General features: G+C 36.0%; 1 protein-coding gene and 1 pseudogene across 1 annotated transcript in view; both read left to right on the top strand.

The window, feature by feature from the left end:
- Positions 1–20,658, top strand: part of KCND2 (potassium voltage-gated channel subfamily D member 2) — a 501,311-nt gene that overhangs the window by 409,170 nt on the left and 71,483 nt on the right. The window lies entirely within an intron of this gene.
- Positions 12,389–12,476, top strand: LOC135274310 (U6 spliceosomal RNA; annotated as a pseudogene).

Genomic DNA, 20,658 nt, shown 5'->3' with positions numbered 1-20,658 from the left:
TACCTCCACCATTCTACTCTTGCTTCATCTCCCTGAGATAACCAATACCAACCTATCTATATTTATAGTTCCCACTTTACTCTATGCTCACAAAAATGTGCTTACATACATATGATTACATGATTACTTTTCTGTAATATGACAAGTGTTTCTTACTTGATACTATGTCATGAATACAGTTCCAAGTTATTGTGTCTACAAGGGAGGTTTTGTCTGCAAGAGAGGTTGTAAAGAAAACACACACTACAATATTTACAGGAGCAGCTTCTTTCCTACCTTTCAAGAAACATCAATTAGTTTCCTCACCATTATCATATGCCACAATTAATATTCTAGGCACATTACAGTACTTGTAGGCAGTGATTCAATTACAGTTCCAGGGTATATGCATAGGAGAACAGAAGTCTAAGCATGTCAGTTAATTTCTCCATGACCTTTAATGGCCTAGTGTGGTGGCCTTCCTTTCAATATTAAATCTCTTTTCCCAAACTGATACTTTCACGAAGGCATACACACGTATGTTTATGTTTATGCCCTCACCCACATGCGCACGCGCGCGCGCGCACACACACACACACACACACACACACACACTTTGATGCCTGGGTGGTTAATCTTAGGCATTTTCTACTGTTTCTGTGTTTTAGTTTTGTTGGTTGGTTTTTCAGCCTTCTTATCGTCATGAATGTCTTTGGCTTTAGAAACAACTACTTTTGCTTATTTTGGCACATTGCTTATTTATTTTTCTGCTTTGGCCAAACTACTTTATAAACCAACCATCAGCAGCTTTGAATATAGTTATTAGTATGCATAAAATTATACATGTGCCTTAAATCTTCACCAAACTCATCCAATATTCTATCTTGCTATTTTGAATGTATTACACTGCTATACTCATGGTAGAATTCATACACTAACTTATTTGATAGTAAAGAAAAAATGAAGGGAGGAAGGGGGAAAAGAAGAAAGGTAGGAAAAAAGAATGGCAGAAAGAAAGATATAAACAACAAGGAATACATATTTAGCATCAGCATTTAAAATATAATAATTATCTAACTAGCAGAGGCCACAGATAGAGGTACCAATATTTTGAGATAGTTTCATGTTCTAGGTTATCAAGCACAAGTAATATTATAAGGACATGTGTCAAGAACAATTATGTTGGTGAGAAAATAGAATTTACAAACCCTTGATTTTCTTCCAGTCCCTAAAGCTTTGATTCCATGTTTCATCTACGACTTTCCAGATGCCTTGGCTGTCACATTAGTGATTCAGTAATTATTCTAAGCAGAAAAATCTGTAGGTGAGATGTGTGGAGGTAGGTAAACGTCACTATAATGCTTAAACCACATAGTAGAAAAATATTTATCAAGCTAACATCTTAGAGTCCCAGATCTAATCCAGAGAAAAATAAAATATACAACTATCTTCAAGATACAAAATATTATATTTAATCATAATTTGTCCTGGCTTATTGCTTTTCATTTTATAAGATCCATGATGTTGTGGTTTACTTAACCAGATTTTAAAACCTAGGGACCCAAAATGCTGATAATGTTGAGTTTTGTGGATGGCAGTGGCACTCTAGTTTACAAACTTAGTGACTTTTTGCTGCTCATGTTATAGTGCAAACAAGTAGATATTTAAGGGATGTTGAAGTGGAAGTAAATAACTGCTGTGTATCATCATAATAAAACCATTGAATAATTGCTGAAATGATCTGATTTTGTTTAAGAGTTGGGTGATTGAGTTGCCCATTATTTATGTCTTTTTATATGTCTACATTTTAAAATATACCAGATATTTAAGTTGAATGTGACATATTTACCTTTGCCCTAGGTAAATCTTCACCAAACCGATCCAAAATTGTATCTTGTTATTTTGAATGTATTACACTGCTAACGGCTAAGCTTAATTTATTGTACATGTACAAATTTACTTGATATATCAATATACTTTTCAGTATCTTAAATTAATTCCTCATTAACTAGTTTTATTTTACTGAGTTGAATACCTGTATAGCACAAAAACAGATTCAAGTCCTTTATTTTCTTCCAAGTAATGTCAACAGCTTTCATTCCTTCAGGGTATGAAGACAGGATGTTGTGTATGCCTGTGGACTAGTAGCAATAAAACCAACATAAAATTAGTTAAAGAGGAAGAAGGGGAATTAGGAGTCTTTCTGTGCTGCTTTTACTAATCTAAAAGAAATTGTTAAAGTCATTTACTTTACATTCTGTTTACGATAATTGACTCACACAGCCCATCTCTTTTTCCTCAAATAATCTTGCAATGATCAAAGTAGATTGGATCTTTCTGTGGTTGTATCTGTTTACTACAAGCACAATTATTCAAGTAACAAATAGAGAAGTAACTCATAAACATGCATACCCAAACAGGTATCAATCTGCAGATGCTCCATTAGTAATTAAAGATAATGTTTCAAATATGGTTCACTGTTTTGCAAATAGCAATGTATTAAATATTAACTTTTTGATTAGACAAACAAAATTTCAAATCAATCAGAAAATACTACTGGAGGGGAGGGCAGAATTATTAAGAAAACTATTCTTGTATGTAAGTATTTCAAAAAATGTAAAGGACTTTATTTTAAAAGATCAAGTAGATTTGGCAAGTATTTACATGTGAGTATATCATGCCCATCCAGCATTATATCATAAAATATTTTACATCATGGATCAATCTGGTAAACTGTTAGCCATGATACAAAGTATCCCCTTTTGGGCAGGGAGAAGAAGGGGAGACATTTGAGATCTAAAGAACATCGTGATCTATCCTATTGAAAAGCAAGAATAAAGAGAAAGACCGCAATCAGCAAGGAGAAATACCAAATCCTCACCACACAGGAAAGAGCAAAGTAATTGGCTGGTTTTGAAATCCTATGTGTCAGTGACCCAGTTTCTTTCTAAAGATAAGGTAAAATGTGCCATCGTTTTACTTAAAGAATCAATAATCTAGTAGGAAAATAATATAATTTTGATAAAATAGAGCCACAGAATGTAAACGATAGTTTAGGCAGTCCTTGAGAACGCAGATCAGGCTTTTTTTACCCTCTCTTTACTCAGTGAGAACTCAGAATAGGTACAAATGAGAATGTTGCGATTTCTTTGTTCCTTGGCCACACTGTGAGACACGCATAAGCTTTTGTGAGAGCATCCCTCATGCCTGCCCTCTGGACTCAACCCTAAGTTTGCTAGGCTAAATTAGCACAGTTAGTCTGACTTCTAACCACTAGGCCCCTCCACTGAAATCACAAACTCCATCAAAGAATAATGTTCAGTTTGCCTCTTTTTACTTGCCACCCTTACATGTTCTCTAAGAATGTAAGGGAAAACAAACCAACAAAAATAAAAATAAAACACAAACCTCTATAGTTAGGGCATTAAAAGTAAAGAAATTTTAGAAACAAATTTATTCAATAGACCTCAATTCTCAAATTTATTCTTTATCTACACAGAATCAAAGAACAATTGCAGAAAGGGTAAGAAGAGAGGGAAAGACAGAAGGAGATAAACAGAAAAAAGACTCTAAGTCATGTAAAAGACTTCATAAGGAGAAAGTACATTGCAAACTGAACTTCAATCAACAATCACTTCTTGAATGGAGAGTAGCAGATTTATTTGAAGTCTAGCCTCTTTTTCCCGTGGTGGCATAAGATTCTTACTATAGCAAAAGATTTTATTTCTTATTTTAAATGTGATAAGGAAAACATAGAATGGCTGCCAGTTAGAGTGATGTGGTCCATTTACCAAGATTCTTAATTTTGGGAGACATTTAAGATTCTAATAAAAACTGTGTACCTCCCCAGAAAGCCATGCACATACTTACAAAGTCTTCTACATACAGCTTCAAAGTGATCTCAAAATCCTTGCAGCCATCAGTGAATCAAGGCTTGGGGTATCATGTTGTCCTTATCTTATCTTCATCTCCCATAATTACAGTAATTAAAAAAAATATGAACCCCATACTGTGTGTATATAAAATCTGAGTGGCGTCTGACTGAATCGGATCAATGCAGGTGTGTCATAAGAATGTAGGAAACACCATCTTGAGTGAGATTAATGAGACCCCAGTCCCATATTCCATTTCTAAGAGTGGTATTAAGAAATACTGGCAAGCAAGAGACATATTTTCATGGTTTTCTTTTTATGTAAGAGGCATTAGAGTTCTTCATCCAAGTATGTCTAACCTTCTCATAGTAATCTAATTTCTTTCTCTACTCAGTAGACAAGAATATGCCGAAACTTGTCTCTTTATTTAGCTTCAGAAGGAGAGTAAAAATAAAAAGAGAACAAAGAGACAACTGTGACAGACATGTTACTCTACTTTGATCTCAGCTTTTTTCCCTCACAAGAAACAAAATATTCTTCTCAGGTGTGAGAAGGTAAAGACAACATGTAATACCAAAGTAAACTCATTGTATTCTGACAGCCTCAACCAGAAACCAGAAAAAAGAATACATTTAAATATCTCATTAAGTTTGTTATTATACCTGAGTAACTCAGAGGAATCATGCACACATTAAAATGTATGCATCTCATAACTCCAAAATAAAACCAAAATTCACAGAAGCACTCTCAATTAATGGCTTACTAGAGGAAAAAAAAATGTGTTCGGAAAAAAATTTTTAAATGGGGCAAGGTTGTGCATTTAACCAGTGTGCCTATATTATCAAAATGAATGGATTTTCTTCCTTGAAAAATTTCACACGTCGATGGTAACATAAAGTTCAGTAATTATATTCTATCTCCTATCTTTCTAACACTGTGTGATGCAGTAATTCTTCTGTGTCAAGATGTAAATTAGCTGGAAATGGAACAAAATTAAAACACATTTCACATAAGTCGTGAGCTGAGAATATCTCTTTTGCCCAAATGAAAGCATCAAAGGAAAAACGAGTGAAAGGGTTCTCTGAGAAAGGAAAGTCTTTATAACAACAGGCCTTTGAAATAATTATTCCTGCATTAAAAATGCCAGAAAACAAAATTCTAATACATCCTAATTGTCCTTTAAATTTTTTTTTGACTTTTCAAAATGTTTCTTAACATATAATATCAAGGTGGTTGGTTGAATAGTAAAATTACATTGCATCAGTTTCAGGATATTAGTTCAGGTCTAATAAAATTTTAATAGAAATATGTTTAATGACTTTAACTTACTGCTGAATGAATAGTACTCTGTAGGATTTGATAGTATATGACTCGAGAAAAGATTATTAAGATGAAATATAAGGCACTTTTATAAAAGATATTTGCAGGAAACCATTAGATGGTACAGAAAATCAATAATGCCCTAGTGCCAATTTCAGCAACATTAAAATTACAGTGCTCGTTGATATTTATGATGATAGAGCTACCAAATCATTTCATTTTTATCTTTCACTACACTGGCATTTTTCTTTGTTATCTAGGACCAGTTGCAAAATTTGATCTTTTCCTTTAAACAATGTTTTACAGGTGATCCTCTTTCTAAACAGCTCTTCTCAAGGAAGAACTTTAACAGTCTATTCTTTATACTTTCAGTGTATAAATGGATTGGTAAAGCTCCTTCCTTTTAGGGAAGGCATAATAATTGTAAAATGTTAAGACATTCAAAATGAATCTTAGTAGAATCAAGTAAATAGGACTTAATAAACAGAGTTGCTCAGCTTACTTTTTTCTGAGAGGAAAAAAAATGATAACAGTCTAGCCTAATTATCTCACGTTGAAAACTGAAGTCCAAGCAGTAATGAATTGTTCAAGAGTAAAATTCTGTACAGAGAACAAATAAATATCTTGATTTTGCTTTCATGTCCTTCTCCAAGTTCACCCAAATTATCACGCAAACAGGAGTATAGAGCTTAAACTTTTTTGGCTTTTGAAGTAACCCTGTGAATTTTTTAACTGGCTAGACTATTATAAACAATGAAATTTTGATAAATTGGTAGACTCAGAAGAAAAAATAATGAATGATGAAATATTGTTTCTACCATTTTTTGACTTGGTGCCCTGGATATTAATAAAAAAATAACAAAGCTATTTAACTACATATCCCAGCTAGCAGGCTTCTCCACAGGTAAGGAGACACAAAAAGATAACCCACTAGAAAGCTGTCTACAATTGCTGTCTCCAACTTTAAAAGGACAAAAAAAGTCTAATGATTTCCCAGACCCTGAGCTTCTCAAGTTATAGAATATAAAAATAGTAACTGCCTGAGGCAATGTCATCTCACTGGTGGCTTCCGTGAATTGTGAAGTCTGTGCCAGTGATAAGAGGCTGGGAGAAAAGTTTCAGATCTTAACCTGTGCTCAGGCTCTTATGAGTCATACTTTTTTCCATAGCAACCAATCTGATACATTTTTAAACATTAAATTCACATACACTAACACATGTAATAGCAAGAACAGTAATAATAAAGGCTAGAGGGAGGGTACACATTCACTCCTAATGGAATCTGTTTCAAAACACGAGTCTACTGCTTATAAAGATAAAGATATGTTAATTACATATAAAGTTTTCTGCAGGACCATAGTCTTCTTGAACTCAGAGGGGTTGAGGTATAAAAGATTACATATTCAGAACAGTGTATACTACTCGGGGATAAGGGGTCCACTAAAATCTCACAAATCACCAGTAAAGAACTTTTCCATGTAACAAAAAAAACCACCTGTACACCAAAAACCCTAAAAGGTAATAAAATAAAAAGTCGTTGGTAATACTGCATTTGGGTTTACACATTTTTTCAACTTATTCTTCCATCCAGACCAGTGTATCATTTTTCAGAATCATATAGAATTTCCCGGACTTCATTTTCTAGGTCAATCTGATAGCCAAATAAAAACATGTGAAATATGTGCTAATCCTTACCATGTGTATTTTCTGCTAGTTGATAGTTATTTTTTTTTTATTTTCAATTATCATTCCTCAGAGAGTGTTAAATAAGATACTGGAAACCTCCCAAAGATGGAGAAGGGTGAATTTCAGCCTATTATAAGCCCATGGGTTTGTTGCTAACTAGACCCCCATCTCTGCTGCTGTCCAAGCCACCACCAGCCTCCCAAGAGTCTGATTTATCACTCTGAGTGAAATCAGAAATTCACTGTGAAACCACGCCCTACCTCCCTCCAGCTTCCTGGGATCTGACTTTCAAAAAGGGATGAATATACAACATTGGTGTTACTGCCTCTGGAAAGATTGCTAGTCCTTGATCTAAACTAGAATTATGTATTTGTTTACATTTATTTTTTATTTTTTTTTTCCTGTCTCCCTGTCTCTATTTAAAAAAAGAGCTATCTCAAGTATATAAAGATTTTTTTTTAAATGTCTAAAATGTATCCTAACAAAATAAAACAAAATAATTGATATGTCCTTTTATTTGCTACAGAATATAGCAATACATTACTAACACTGTACGTAATAAGTTAACCTACTTATTAATTTATATGAGGGTCAATGGCCTACTGCATGAATTGAAATAGTAAAATAAGTGATAATATGGAGCAATCCCAAGTGCATAACTTCTAATTTAAAAAATCAAATATTCTTTGTGATCACTTGGAGATACCTTAGAGAAAAAAACAGTACTACCCAAAAAGTAGTGAGTCTGTTCTTAATTGAATCTATTTTCCTAACATTTTAGAAAATTTTAGGACACATTTATTCATATTTATCTCACTGAAGTTTAAATTGCAGTATAACATTTTCAGAAACATTAAGTATAAAGTTTGAGAAACTATTAGCATATGAAAACACACCCGAGTAACCACCATAGGCCAAGAACTGAACGTTATCCACATCTCCGAAGTTACCCTTATACTTCTTCCCAATCACTACCCCACTGCTCCTACACAAAGCTGTCTTCTTCTTTTTTTTTTTTTTCTTATGGGCTTCCTAGGGGAAGTGTCCCAAGAGCAAGAGTTCTAAGAGTCCAAGGAAGAAGCAGCAAGTCCTCTTTTGACAGCTCAGAAGCCCAAGCACATCACTTCTGCTGCATTCAAGTGTCAAGGAAGATGCCCCATATTCATGTGGAGGGGAACTAGACTCTTCTTCTTCTTCTTTTTTTTTTTTTTTTTTTTTAAAGAGAAAGAGAGAGAGAGAATAGGAAGGAGGAAAAAGGAAGAGAAAGAGAGAGAGAGAATGGGGAGGAGGGAGAAGGAAAAGAAAGAGGGAGAGAGAATGGGAGTATTGCTTTCTTGCCCAGGCTCAATTTAGTAATGGGTATTGAAAACCTCTTTTATACTGATAATTATACTTAATGATGTAGTCAGGAAGGAATAAGGGAAGAAGATAACAAACAAACAGCCAACCAATATTTAATTTAAACCTATAAAATGCTATGCGATTACTGAGGAGTGATTTACTTCCAATTATATAGTCACCTTTGGAATAGGTGTGAGGTGGTAATGTATGTTTTGTGTATTTGAAGTGGAGAGTTCTATAAATGTTTATTAAGTTTACTTGTTCCGGGTCTGAGTTCAAGTTCTGAATGTCCTTGTTAATTTTCTATCTCGTTGATCTATAGAATCGTTAGCTCTTCTTGTTGCATTGATCCTTTTGCCATTATGTAATGTCATTCCTCGCCTCTTTTGATGTTTGTTGCTTTAAAGTCTACTTTATCAGAGGCGAGAATTGCATCTCCTGCTTTTTGTTTATTAGTTTATTTTTACTCTCTGTTTGATTGGTAAATCTTCCTCCTTCTCTCTGAGTCTTTGTGTATTGTTGCATGTAAGATGGGCCCGGATGCAGCATACCGACGGGTTTTGGCTTTTTATCCAATTAAAATATATATATAAGTTTAATACCGGCGTTTGATGCTAGCTGGCTGTTTTGCCCATTAGTTGATGTAAATTTTTTATTGTGTTAAAGTTCTTTGCTTTTTGATATATTTTTGGAAAGGCTGATATTGGTTGTTCCTTTATATGTATAGTGCTTCTTTCAGAAGCTCTTGTAAAGCAGGCCTGGTGGTGGTGAACTCTCTAAGTACTTGTTTGTTCGCAAAAGATTTAATTTTTCCTTCGCTCATAAAGTTTAGTTTGGCTGGATAGGAAATTCTGGGTTGAAAGTTCTTTTCTTTAAGGATGTTAAATATTGGTCCCCACTCTTTTCTGGCTTGTAGGGTTTCTGCTGAGAGATCTGCTGTAAGTCTGACAGGTTTCCCTTTATGGGTAACCTGACCTTTCTCTCTGGCTGCCCTTAGTATTTTCTCCTTCATTTCAACCCTAATAAATCTGGCGATTATGTGCCTTGGGGTTGGTCTTCTTGAAGAATATCTTTGTGGTGTTCTCTGTATTACCTGGAGTTGAATATTACCCTGCCTTGCCAGGTTGGGAAAATTTTCCTGAATGATATCCTGAAGAGTATTTTTCAACTTGGATTCATTCTCTTCATCACATTCAGGTACACCTATCAAACGTAAATTAGGTCTTTTCACATAGTCCCATATTTCCTGGAGACTTTGCTCATTTCTTTTCATCCTTTTTTCTGCATTCTTGTCTTCTCCTTTCATTTCACTGAGCTGGTCCTCAACTTCTGATAGCCTTTCTTCTGCTTGATCAATTCGACTGTTTAAACTTGTGCATGCTTCGCGAAGTTCTCGTGTTGTGTTTTTCAGCTCCATCAATTCACTTATATTCTCCTCTAAATTGTCCATTCTCGTTAACATTTCGTCAAACCTTTTTTCAAGGTTCTTAGTTTCTTTGTATTAGGTTAGAACAAGTTCTTTTAATTCACAGAAGTTTCTTATCACCCACGTTTTGAAACCTGCTTCTGTTATTGGAACACACGTGTAATCTATTAAGCCTTGTTCCGTTACTGATGAGGAATTGCAATCCCCTGTAGAGGGAGAGGCATTCTGATTTTGAGTATTCTCTACCTTTTTACGCTGGTTTCTTCCCTTCATTATATATTTGTCCGTCTGTCGTCTTTATAATTACCGACTTTCTAACTGGGTCTCTGACGTCCAACTTGTTGATTCCCTGTGCCGAAATCTGAGCAATCCACTGAGCCGGCCGAAACAGCGGTGTTAAGATTGATGGTGCTTTTCTGCCCGGGAATCTCCGGACTCTGCACCAAGAACTGGCGTGCTAAGGCACCAGCAAAACCGCCACGCCGGCCACAAGAGTCGCCCTGGCGACCCGTGGAGCTCCTCCACTGGGAATCTCCTGGTCCGTGAGCAACTAATATTCATCTGAAAGTGTGGCGTCCTCTCGTTCTTTGCGCTTTCACTGGGAGGTACGTGCCCGAGCTGCTAATCATCAGCCATCTTGGATCTCTCCCCCTTGTTTACATTTAATAGCTGTCTTCCAACTATGTAAATGTTCCCTTTCCAACTTTCTTCTATGTTTGTGTATGTAAATCTATTCATTTTTAATGAGATAAGATTAGTGTTCTTTTGAATTTGCTTACCAAGTATGCTAGCCATAAAATTCTCCACAAAAGCCATAGATCAGTGGTCCTCAACCTTTTTGTCACCAGGGCCCAGCTTCGTGGAAGACAACTTTTCCACTAGTTAGATTTTTATTAGGAGCGTACAACCTAGATCCCTCGCATGTGCAGTTCACAATAGGGTTTGCCATCCTGTGAGAATCTAATGCTGCTGCTGATTGGATAATCTGATTTGACAGGAGGTGGCGCTCAGGCACTAATGCTCATAGGCCTGCTGCTCACCTCCTGCTATGTAGCCTGGTTCCTAACAGGCCACAGACTGATACCAATCTATGGCCCAGGAATTGCAGACCCTTGCCATAGATGATCTACCTGAGATCTGGATACAGGAGCCACTCAATAAATATTTGTCACATTAAATAAGCATGGCAATTCACCATACAACAGCAACCAACTCACTTCCTAGGCAACCAGGCTATTCAATCATGGATGGTCTCCAGCCTCCTCTTCTCACCGCTCTCATACGTAGGAGACTCCTCTCTATACCAGATCTTACCAACATTCCACAGCATTTTAACATCCACATCTGTGACCCATTCACCACTTAAAGCTAGTTGTCATCTTTTATTCCAATGACCATTTATTCAACTTCTCTGTAGACATTTGCTGATATCACCTCAACTTGGGACTTATTATCACTTGAAAATATAGCCTTTTCTTAAATTCCACATATCAATTTCTGATCAAAACCATCTTTCCCTCCAGTTATCTCAGTCCCCTCCTGTGCCCTGACTCATTACTTCCTCCAGTGCCCTGACTCAAAGTTTACTACAAAATTTTCATTTCTGTCAAAGCTTCATTTTACTTCTACACAGCTTATATCTAATGCAGCACCCTTTCAACCACTGCTTTGCCAGTTTTTTCTGCCCCTTGATCTATTTCCCCAATTATAACCCTTAAACCCGCATCATTCTACAAATGCCTTCTTTACTCAGTTCCACTGAAAGTGGGTAGAAGAAACAATCACACAGCAATATCTCATGATTTAGTTGATTCTTTCTCATTCCTCAAAACATACTTGCTAAAACCTCCTCAGCTTATTCTCACCCCTTTTTAGGAAATTTATCTTCGCCTAAGCCTCTCATGATCTTCCTATCTTCAAAGAGCAGTCTTTATTTTCTTCAAAGCTTATCCTCATCTGTTCTTTTATTTTCATCTCCTTCTACTTCCTCAGGACCTTCCTTAATGGATTATCTCCTAGTTCTACAGTATGTTAAACCTACCTCTGTTCAGTGACCCTTTCACTATAATGTAGACATATGCTCATTTTAGAAAATCTTTGAGTCCCGTTACTCATTCCTTTTCTTCGTGACATAGAAAAAAATCATAAAGGAAAAGTTCATTCTCATATAAAGGAAAATTTTTCACTTCCTACAATTCATTCACTCAAACTCTAAATTCTATTCCAAAAACCACTCTCACAATTGTCAATATACTCTTTGATGTTGTATCCAATGGATACATTTCAGACATGTTGGTGATATTTTCAGAGTAATGAAAGCTACTGACCCCTCCTACCTGTTAAAACGTCTCTGTTGGCTTTTATAACACAATTCTCTCCTAAGTAACCTGCTGCTCTGGCCCCTCTGAAGTAGATAGCTCTGTTGACTCCTTTCTCTGCATCTACAATAATATTTCATTGGTTTCTTCTCAGTCAAAATTCCCCCTAGTTTTCACATTCGCTTTGGGTATACCATCCATTGCTGTTATGCTTTTAAATTACAAACTACAGTCAATGAGCCAGATCTATTAGCAGATCAGATCTGTGATAGGCTGACTTGTGTCTCCCTAAAAATTCATATGTTGAAACCCTAACCTCCAGTATTTTAAAATATGACTGTATTTGGAGATAGGGACTTTAAAGAGGTGATTAATAAGTTAAAATGAGACCACGAAGGAGAAGCCTCATCCCATTTGACTGGTGTCCTTACACAAAAAGGAAACGTGTGCCCTCTTTGGCAGCACATATGCTAAAATAGGAAGGATACATAAAAGATTAGCACAGCCCCTGTGCAAGGAAGACATGCAAATCTGCCGGGCGCGGTGGCTCACGCCTGTAATCCCAGCACTTTGGGAGGCCGAGGCGGGTGGATCACGAGGTCAAGAGATCGAGACCATCCTGGTCAACACGGTGAAACCCCGTCTCTACTAAAACTACAAAAAATTAGCTGGGCATGGTGGCGCATGCCTGTAATCCCAGCTACTCAGGAGGCTGAGGCAGGAGAATTGCTTGAACCCAGGAGGCGGAGGTTGCGGAGAGCCGAGATTGCGCCATTGCACTCCAGCCTGGGTAACAAGAGCGAAACTCCGTCTCAAAAAAAAAAAAAAAAAAAAAAAGACATGCAAATCTGTGAAGTGTCTCATATTAAAAGAGAGAGAAGTTTAAAACTACTTGAAATCTGAACACATAGAGAGACAACAGGGATGTGTGTGTGTGTGTGTGTGTGTGTGTGTGCGCGCGCGCGCGCGTGCGCGCACAGAGGAAAGACGATGTGAGGATACAGTGAGAAGGCAGCCATCTGCAATCCAAGGAGAGAGCCTCTGAAGAAACCAAACTTGCCAACTCCTTGATTTTGGATTCTCATCTTCAGATTTTTGAGAAATCAATTGCTGTTGTCTAAACCATCCAGTCTGTGGTATTTTGTTATGGCAGCACTAGTAAACTAACATGAGATCCTTCTCTTTAGCTCCAGATCCCTCAATACAGAAGCATTCTAGTTAACACAAACTGAATGTTTTACAACTTCCCAAATCCTTGTTCACAATTATATTCATTTTACTTCCCTCAAAATCTGCTTCTCTTTTTTTATTCCTATACTGATAGTAGGCATACAGCTAACCAGTTTTCCACACCAGAAATCTAGGAGTTATCACCAGCACATCCAGTTTCTTCAACCACCAATCTTATTTGTTTACCAAGTCACATTCATGCTGCAAATCTAAAATCCGTCCTCCTTCTCCGTATCATTATTTCACACTTAAATGTTTTATCCACCTCCTTGCTGGTTTCTCATCTTACTTCAGCCAGAATAAGCTTACCAAAATGCAAATCTCATTATGTCATTCCTTTGCTATAAATTTTTCAGTGGTTTTGTCATAGCCTACAAAATAAACCCTAAGTCTTCATTATGGCATAAAATGTCCTCTATGACCTAGTGATGGTATCCACTATCATCTGCCTTTCCCAGTCTATAGTCCAGGCATCCTGAGTCACGTGGAGTTTTTGAAGGTTGAATAATCATTCCTCCATGCCTTTTTCCAGGCTTCTTCCTTCATTACCTGCTTTTTTTTTTTTTTTTTTTTTTTTTTTTTTTTTTTTTTTTTTTTTTTTGACAAGAGCCTCACTCTGTCGCCCAGGCTGGAGTGCAGTGATGTGATCTCAGCTCACTATGACCTCTGCCTCCCAGGTTCAAGTGATTCTCCTGCCTCAGCCTCCTGAGTAGCTTGGACTGCAGACATGTACCACCATGCCTGGCTAATTTTTGTATTTTTAGTAGAGATAGGGTTTCACTATGTTGTCCAGACTGGTCTTGAACTCCTGATCTCAGGTGTTCCACCCACCTTGGCCTCCCAAAGTGCTGGGATTACAGGTGTGAGCCATGATGCCCATCCACCTACCTAGCTCTCATTCTTTTCCTATAGAAGTCAACACAGACGATACTTGTGGAGAGTCTTACTTAAAAGACATGCCACAGGCTAGCCTGATCTAGGCACTCCTCCAATAACAGCCGTGAGAGCTTTGTGTATATTAGTTCCCTATCACACTAGCATTGCAATAGACACTTTACCTGTGAGTCTAAGGCACTGGATTTAAAGTCTTTGAAAAACCGTGTCTTTGTATCCTGAGGGTCTGGTGTGAATTCAATAAATGTAAATTGGCAGAAGAATAAATGAATGAATGAATATATTAGTGCAGGTTTAGGCATGTCAAATTCTATATAGAATTTCCTGAGGGATGAGCCATTAGTAGACACAGCTGTATTCTGAGTCTGAGAATTTTCTAAGATAAATATTTTCAGATAAACACCCTAATCCCTCCAGTTATTAAATCTTCCCAACTCTTATTTTAAAAATACGGCCACATCCTACAGGTAATTTATTGACATGTACACTTAGTTCTGCAGTTTCATAAACATCTAATGTCATGGTCAAACACATGTGCCCATAAGGCCAAGGTCCTCAAACTTGGTATTGCTTTATATTACTTATATTCTACCAGGTGAATGTGTGTTGGAGGGGAAGAGTTCTTCTTTTCTCAAAAAAAAAAAAAAATAAAGTATACCTTTGTAATACAATTGATTCAAAATAAATATTACCAAAGTGCGCATCACTTTAAAAAGCAATTATTTTGATTTTCACTAAAGTTTTATTGTAATTACTATTCACTAAAATTTCATTTTATTCCAGTCTCCAGAAGTTTTTTTAAAAAAACTTTTTTCTGCCTACCTAAAGTTTTTCTTGAAAATATGAGTTTATTTTCTTATGTTTTTCTTGCAAGTCTCTCAGATCACTAAACTTTCTTATTTAGTAACTTAGAGTCACTACAAATTGTTCAAATCTGTTCATACTACTGCATGTTACTAACTTCTTGGGTTTTTATCCTTATCATTCTTTACTGAGTTTCTAATGCTTTTTGTTTGGTTGGTTTTAGAAACAAGGTCTTGCTCTGTCATTCGAGCTGAAGTGCGATGGCACAATCTCAGCTCACTGAAACCTCTGCCTCCTGGGTTCAAGTGATTCTCCTGCCTCAGCCTCCCAAGTAGCTGGGATTACAGGCATGCACCACCATGCGTGGCTAATATTTTATTTTATTTTATTTTATTTTATTTATTTTTAGTAGAGACAGGGTTTTGTCATGTTGGCCAGGCTGGTCTCAAACTCCCAACCTCAAATCTGCTTGCCTCGGCCTCCCAAAGTGTTGGGATTACAGGCATGAGCCGCCATGCCCTGCCAAATTTCTACTGTTTCTTCATAGTGAATGCATGCTTATATAAAGCATATGCCCAAGTCTATGGAATATGAATAAAAATGAGTTATAGAGAGACTTCCTATCTGCTATGAGACATACCTATTTCTACCTCAGGCCTGTGTGCACGCAGCTAGAACTGTAGATATCAGGAAGAAGACGACCTCTCAGGTTACTATGCTTGCATAAAATTTTGTTATTCCCCAATTATCTCATCTATCATAGTATTGTAATGAGTGATAAAGCTGTTGTCCCCTTGACTAGTTTATAAGTGAACGCAGTGTCTTCCTACTTCTCTTTCTTTCTTTCTTTCTTTTTTTTTTTTTTTTAAACAGGGCCTTCCTCTGTCACCCAGGCTGGAGTAAGGTAGTGTGACCTCAGCTCACTGCAAACTCTGTCTCTTGGGTTGAAGTGATTCTCATACCTCAGCCTCCCTCACACGCCACTACACCCAGCTAATTTTCATATTTTTAATAGAGACAGGGTTTCACCATGTTTGCCAGGCTTGTCTTGAACTTCTGACCTCAAGTAATCTGCTCACCTCGCCTCTCCAAGTGTTGAAATTACAGGCGTGAGCCACTGTGCCTGGCTTCTCCTTCTATTCTTAGCACCAGAAACAGCCTAGCATTTATAGATGTTCAACAAATGGTGGTTGTTTTAAATTGTTTTATCCAGCTTCTTATTTCTTGTCAATGTGGAAAGAATTTTCTTTAACTTTTTGGTAGGGTGGAATCTTTTGTTTTAATGCTTCCATTTTGTTTTTGCAATTAAATGAATGTTTAGTCATTAACTGTAAACCCATTTTGGATGTATTTTACTTTGTTTAGTTGTAGTTTAGGTATCACTTAGTCCCACTGTACTTTGCTCTGCATCACTGAATTTATTGCACCAAATTCGGTTCCTAGCTGTCTTTAAACTATATGAACTGCTAGTCTTTCTTGGTTGTCCATATAGTTTGGAAACCTGTCTAGTATTTTCTTTCTCAAAACTATATTTATTCATTTTAGAATGTGGGAATTCTATGTTGGCCATAACTTCATATTTCTATTGAGTATTATAATCTGATTCATATTAAGATAGATGTATTTCAAGATATCAGAGATGACTTACAAAGTGATAAAAATCCTGATCAATGATTTACATTTCTCCTGGGAAATACTGTACGTCTATTTGCCATGGTAACCAGGCTTATTCTCTTACACAAATTCTTTACCTTGAATATCTAGCCTGTTTCAAAATGTAGTGACCAAAATGCTAACTAATGCAACCATTAGATGATGCCAGATAGGAAAAAGAAAAAAGGCATCTGGGTAGCCACAATCTACATAGGAACTAAGAATGGTACTTTCTTTTAAAGGACTTACCTGAAGTGATCAAATTGGCTGTGCTGTTGAAGGACAGAAACCTGAGATCATAAAATCATAACTAGTGAATTTGAGTCCTGATTAAATAAACATTCATTAAATCCAACTGGCAATAACTACGTAAAAATCAAGCAAGTATATAATCACAGTAACTTGAAAGCTGCTATTCTTAATCTTGGGGACTCTATCAGTGATCAGTCTGTCAGGACTTAAAAGCAGAGAGTGACCATCACAAAGTCTTTGGAACTGAATAAAGGCAGGAATCACAAGTAAAAGACCTGTTATAATTTAGAGAGACCGTGCAATAGAGATAGTGCTACCAAAAAGATATCTGTGAACAAATGGAAATACAAAGTATTTAATGACTCACATCAGAGGGTCTTTGAGTAGCCAGTCACCTCGGAATGAATCAGTACCAGGGAAGAGTAAACCAATAAACTAAGAAACTGATGAGAACTAGAGAAGAGTCATAAAATAAGGTGACAAACAGACAATTTGTGAGTCCCAAAGCTTCCGTATATAGCTAGTCTTTGTGAAATAGTTGAGGATAGAGGTGGGTCTGCTCTTAAGTTGAGTTTCTATGACCATTGGTGGTAAGAATCCAAATATATATAAAATACTCAATGCAATTTAACTTTTACTTTAAATTACAGAAAGATGAATATCCAGAAGATAGAACATAGGATCCCCTTCTCCTGCAGAATCAATAGCATAAATCAGATGAAATCTGTCAATCTTTGAGACATCACCTCCGAATGATTACATGTGGTGTTAATACTTTCATTTTGCTTTCAAAATGCTGTTACTTCAAAGACTAGCTTTTGAAGGAGAAGATTGCAATATAAATGAGATATTTAATTCTTAAGTTGCCTAATATAGGCTTATGTTTTAAATGGAGATTCAAGCTTATTTCTAGGTCAGTAAGAATATGTATAGCAACTGTTATTTTAGGGTTCATGAAACTAATAAGTAGTCCACATACTTTAATCAATGTTACATCTATATCCTTTATTGGAAACATAATCATTAATTTGCGGGCCATTTTTTGGAACTGCCAATGGGATAGATGGCTTTTTTGAATTGAGACCAAGACTGATACTTCACTCCATTTATTGAAAATAATAAGCCTCATCAGAACAAAATGCATGCACTGTGTTACATTTAAAATTCATAATGATTCTTGAATATAAACTCTGCGATGGTTAGGGGGATCTGACCTTAGCAAGAATGTCACTTATATTTATAATAGCATCTAAATAAGCATTGTGAATTCCCAATTTCCTGTATGCATTCAATTATATAGGACTCTGTATTGTTTTTTAATCCAGGGAGCTCTTCTACTATAGGTATGTGTGTGTGTGTGTGTGTGTATATATATATGTATGAATATAATATATATATTATTATATATAATAATATATATTATATTATTATATTCTACTATAGGTATGAATATAATATATATATATGATATATATCATATATATATATTATATTCATGCATGCAGGATTGTCTTTTGCGATTCATTTCAAGTCCCAAGTGTCTCATTTTGAAAGGAATCATGTCCATTCCTCTTTCAGTCAAAAGATTAAACCATTTTAATTTTCTGAGGGAAGAAGCTCCCAAAGTCCCATAGAATTTTTAAATTATGCCCTAATACAAGCTGAATCCTCCAAAATGTATATATGTATGTGCGTGTGTATATATGTGTGTGTGTGTTTGTATATATGCCTATGTGTTTGTACATATTCAGTTTATGTATCTATAGCACTTACACTATACACACACACACACACACATTCTCTCTCAGTGGGAGCCTGTTGTGAATATAAAAATCCAGTTTCAACTTGGGATGTGTGTATGTTTACATTCACAACATAAAACGTTCTGAAGCTTGACTCAATTGCACTTGACTTCAGTGTTGTAAGGTAACAGTACTTTCTAAAATATTGATATTGCTCTTAAACATTAAACTCTTCGAAAATACTAAATGTGGTACAGAATGTATAGAGACAACATGATTAGGCACTTACATTGCTTACATAAACAGTGAAGTTTCCATATTTGGATATACTTTCTTTGTGTATATATTATTCCATCTGGTAGCCTACCCTTAGGCTTTATTTTATCATCCTACTTGGCCCATAAAATTTCTTGAGATTTTTATCGAAAGAAACAATGAAAATGCTAATTGGTTATATTTTTCATCATAATCTTTTTTTTATACTAAAGGATCTCTCTCCATTTTTGTTTCTGCTTCTATATGCTATTTCCAATGAGGTTTGTTGCCCCAAAGCTATCATTTTTAGGCTTCTAATATTGTTTTCTGTTCACAGGGCTTAATAACTACTTTTTAATGCATTCTGTTTACCTCAGAGGCAGGCATTTTGGAGAATTCAGCTTATATTAGGGCAGAATTAAAAAATTCTATGTGGCTTTGGGGGCTTCTTTCCTCAGAAAATTAAAATGGTTTAATCTTTTGACTGAAAGAACGGACATGATTCCTTTTAAAACAGGACACTTGGGATTTAAAACGTATCACAAAAGAGGACAATCCTGCTTGTATTTAAATACACAGACAGCGTATTTTATACACATGATGATTTTGGTTCTTTTAATTATTATTTCTTACCTGCTTTAAAAAGAATGGCTGCCTAACCAAGCACTGAAAGTTGAGGTTCTGTTGCTTCAATAGAAATAATCATGGAGTCCAAGTTGCACATTCTTTTTAAAAGCTTCTTTTTCAATCTAAAATTTTCTCCATTTCTCTGTTCCCTTTAGTCATGAAAAGTCCATTTCATAACTGAATTAAATAATGATAAATTTAGTACCCAAAAAAGGGATTCTTTAATTTATTCATTTGCTCCTTTAAACATGCATTGCTCTGTGCCCCTAATACCTGCATAGATTGATGGGAGGCACAAAGGGTCACCTTTTCACAGTGTGGTTAGTGATAGAATAAGGTAAAGGAAACAGTTGGAGGCGGTTTAGACTTAAGTAGACATAGATAAGAGAATTAAAAGGGAAAGCTGCATTTAATTTTAGAGATGGTTAATTTGCATGAGAATAGTTGTCACCTACAAGACAATTTAAAGGAGAGCAGTCATTAACTGATATAAGAAACAATAGTCATCATCTACCACAAATTTTTATAGCCCAAACAAGGTACAAACAGGGAGGGCATTGTGCCCGAATTTGGAATGGAGAATATATGATCCCCGCCTTTTTACTATATGACTGGGAAGACAAGATTAATTCCAGAAAGCATTCTCTTCATTTTCTCTCCACCTTCCCACTCCCTGGCCCTTTGTCAATATTTCTCTTCTGCACTCATCACTGTCTTCCTTGTTTTAGTTATTCTTATATACACATGTGATACTCGTGATACCAGATTGTGAACCCCATAAGGGCAACAACTGTTTCATCGCCATATAAATAAAACCAGGCAGCATACCTTACAACAGAGGACACATAACAAATATTAGTGAATGAATAAATCAAACCATGAAGGAGGATAACCTATGCTAATACCACATAAGTGGGATCTTTGATGAAATGTCATGTTAGAGAGACCTTCTCCAGCCACCTGGTCCATATTGTTCCTCTGACCCACCATCTCTTTAACCACCCACTCGCTTCTTTTGCAAAATTCTTTTTGCTGCCTTTCATTATAGTAAATATTAACTTATTTTCAGCATAATCCAATAGTATATAAGCTCTTTGGGAGAAGGGAATTTGTTTTATCCACTCCATAAAAATCCCTTCGTTTTAGAGCACTGCCTGACACAAAGCTACACTCCAATATTTGTTGATTAAAGAAATGAAGAAATAAAAGTATAGGAAATAGTGATAATTTTTATTTTAGATAAGTTGATTTGAGCCATC

Source organism: Aotus nancymaae, unplaced genomic scaffold (genome assembly GCF_030222135.1).
Source record: "Aotus nancymaae isolate 86718 unplaced genomic scaffold, 86718_ANA_hifiasm-v0.15.2.pri h1tg000002l, whole genome shotgun sequence".
NCBI lineage: Eukaryota > Metazoa > Chordata > Mammalia > Primates > Aotidae > Aotus > Aotus nancymaae.
The sequence above is the reverse complement of the archived record's forward strand: the minus strand, read 5'-3'. Positions and strand labels throughout refer to the sequence as shown.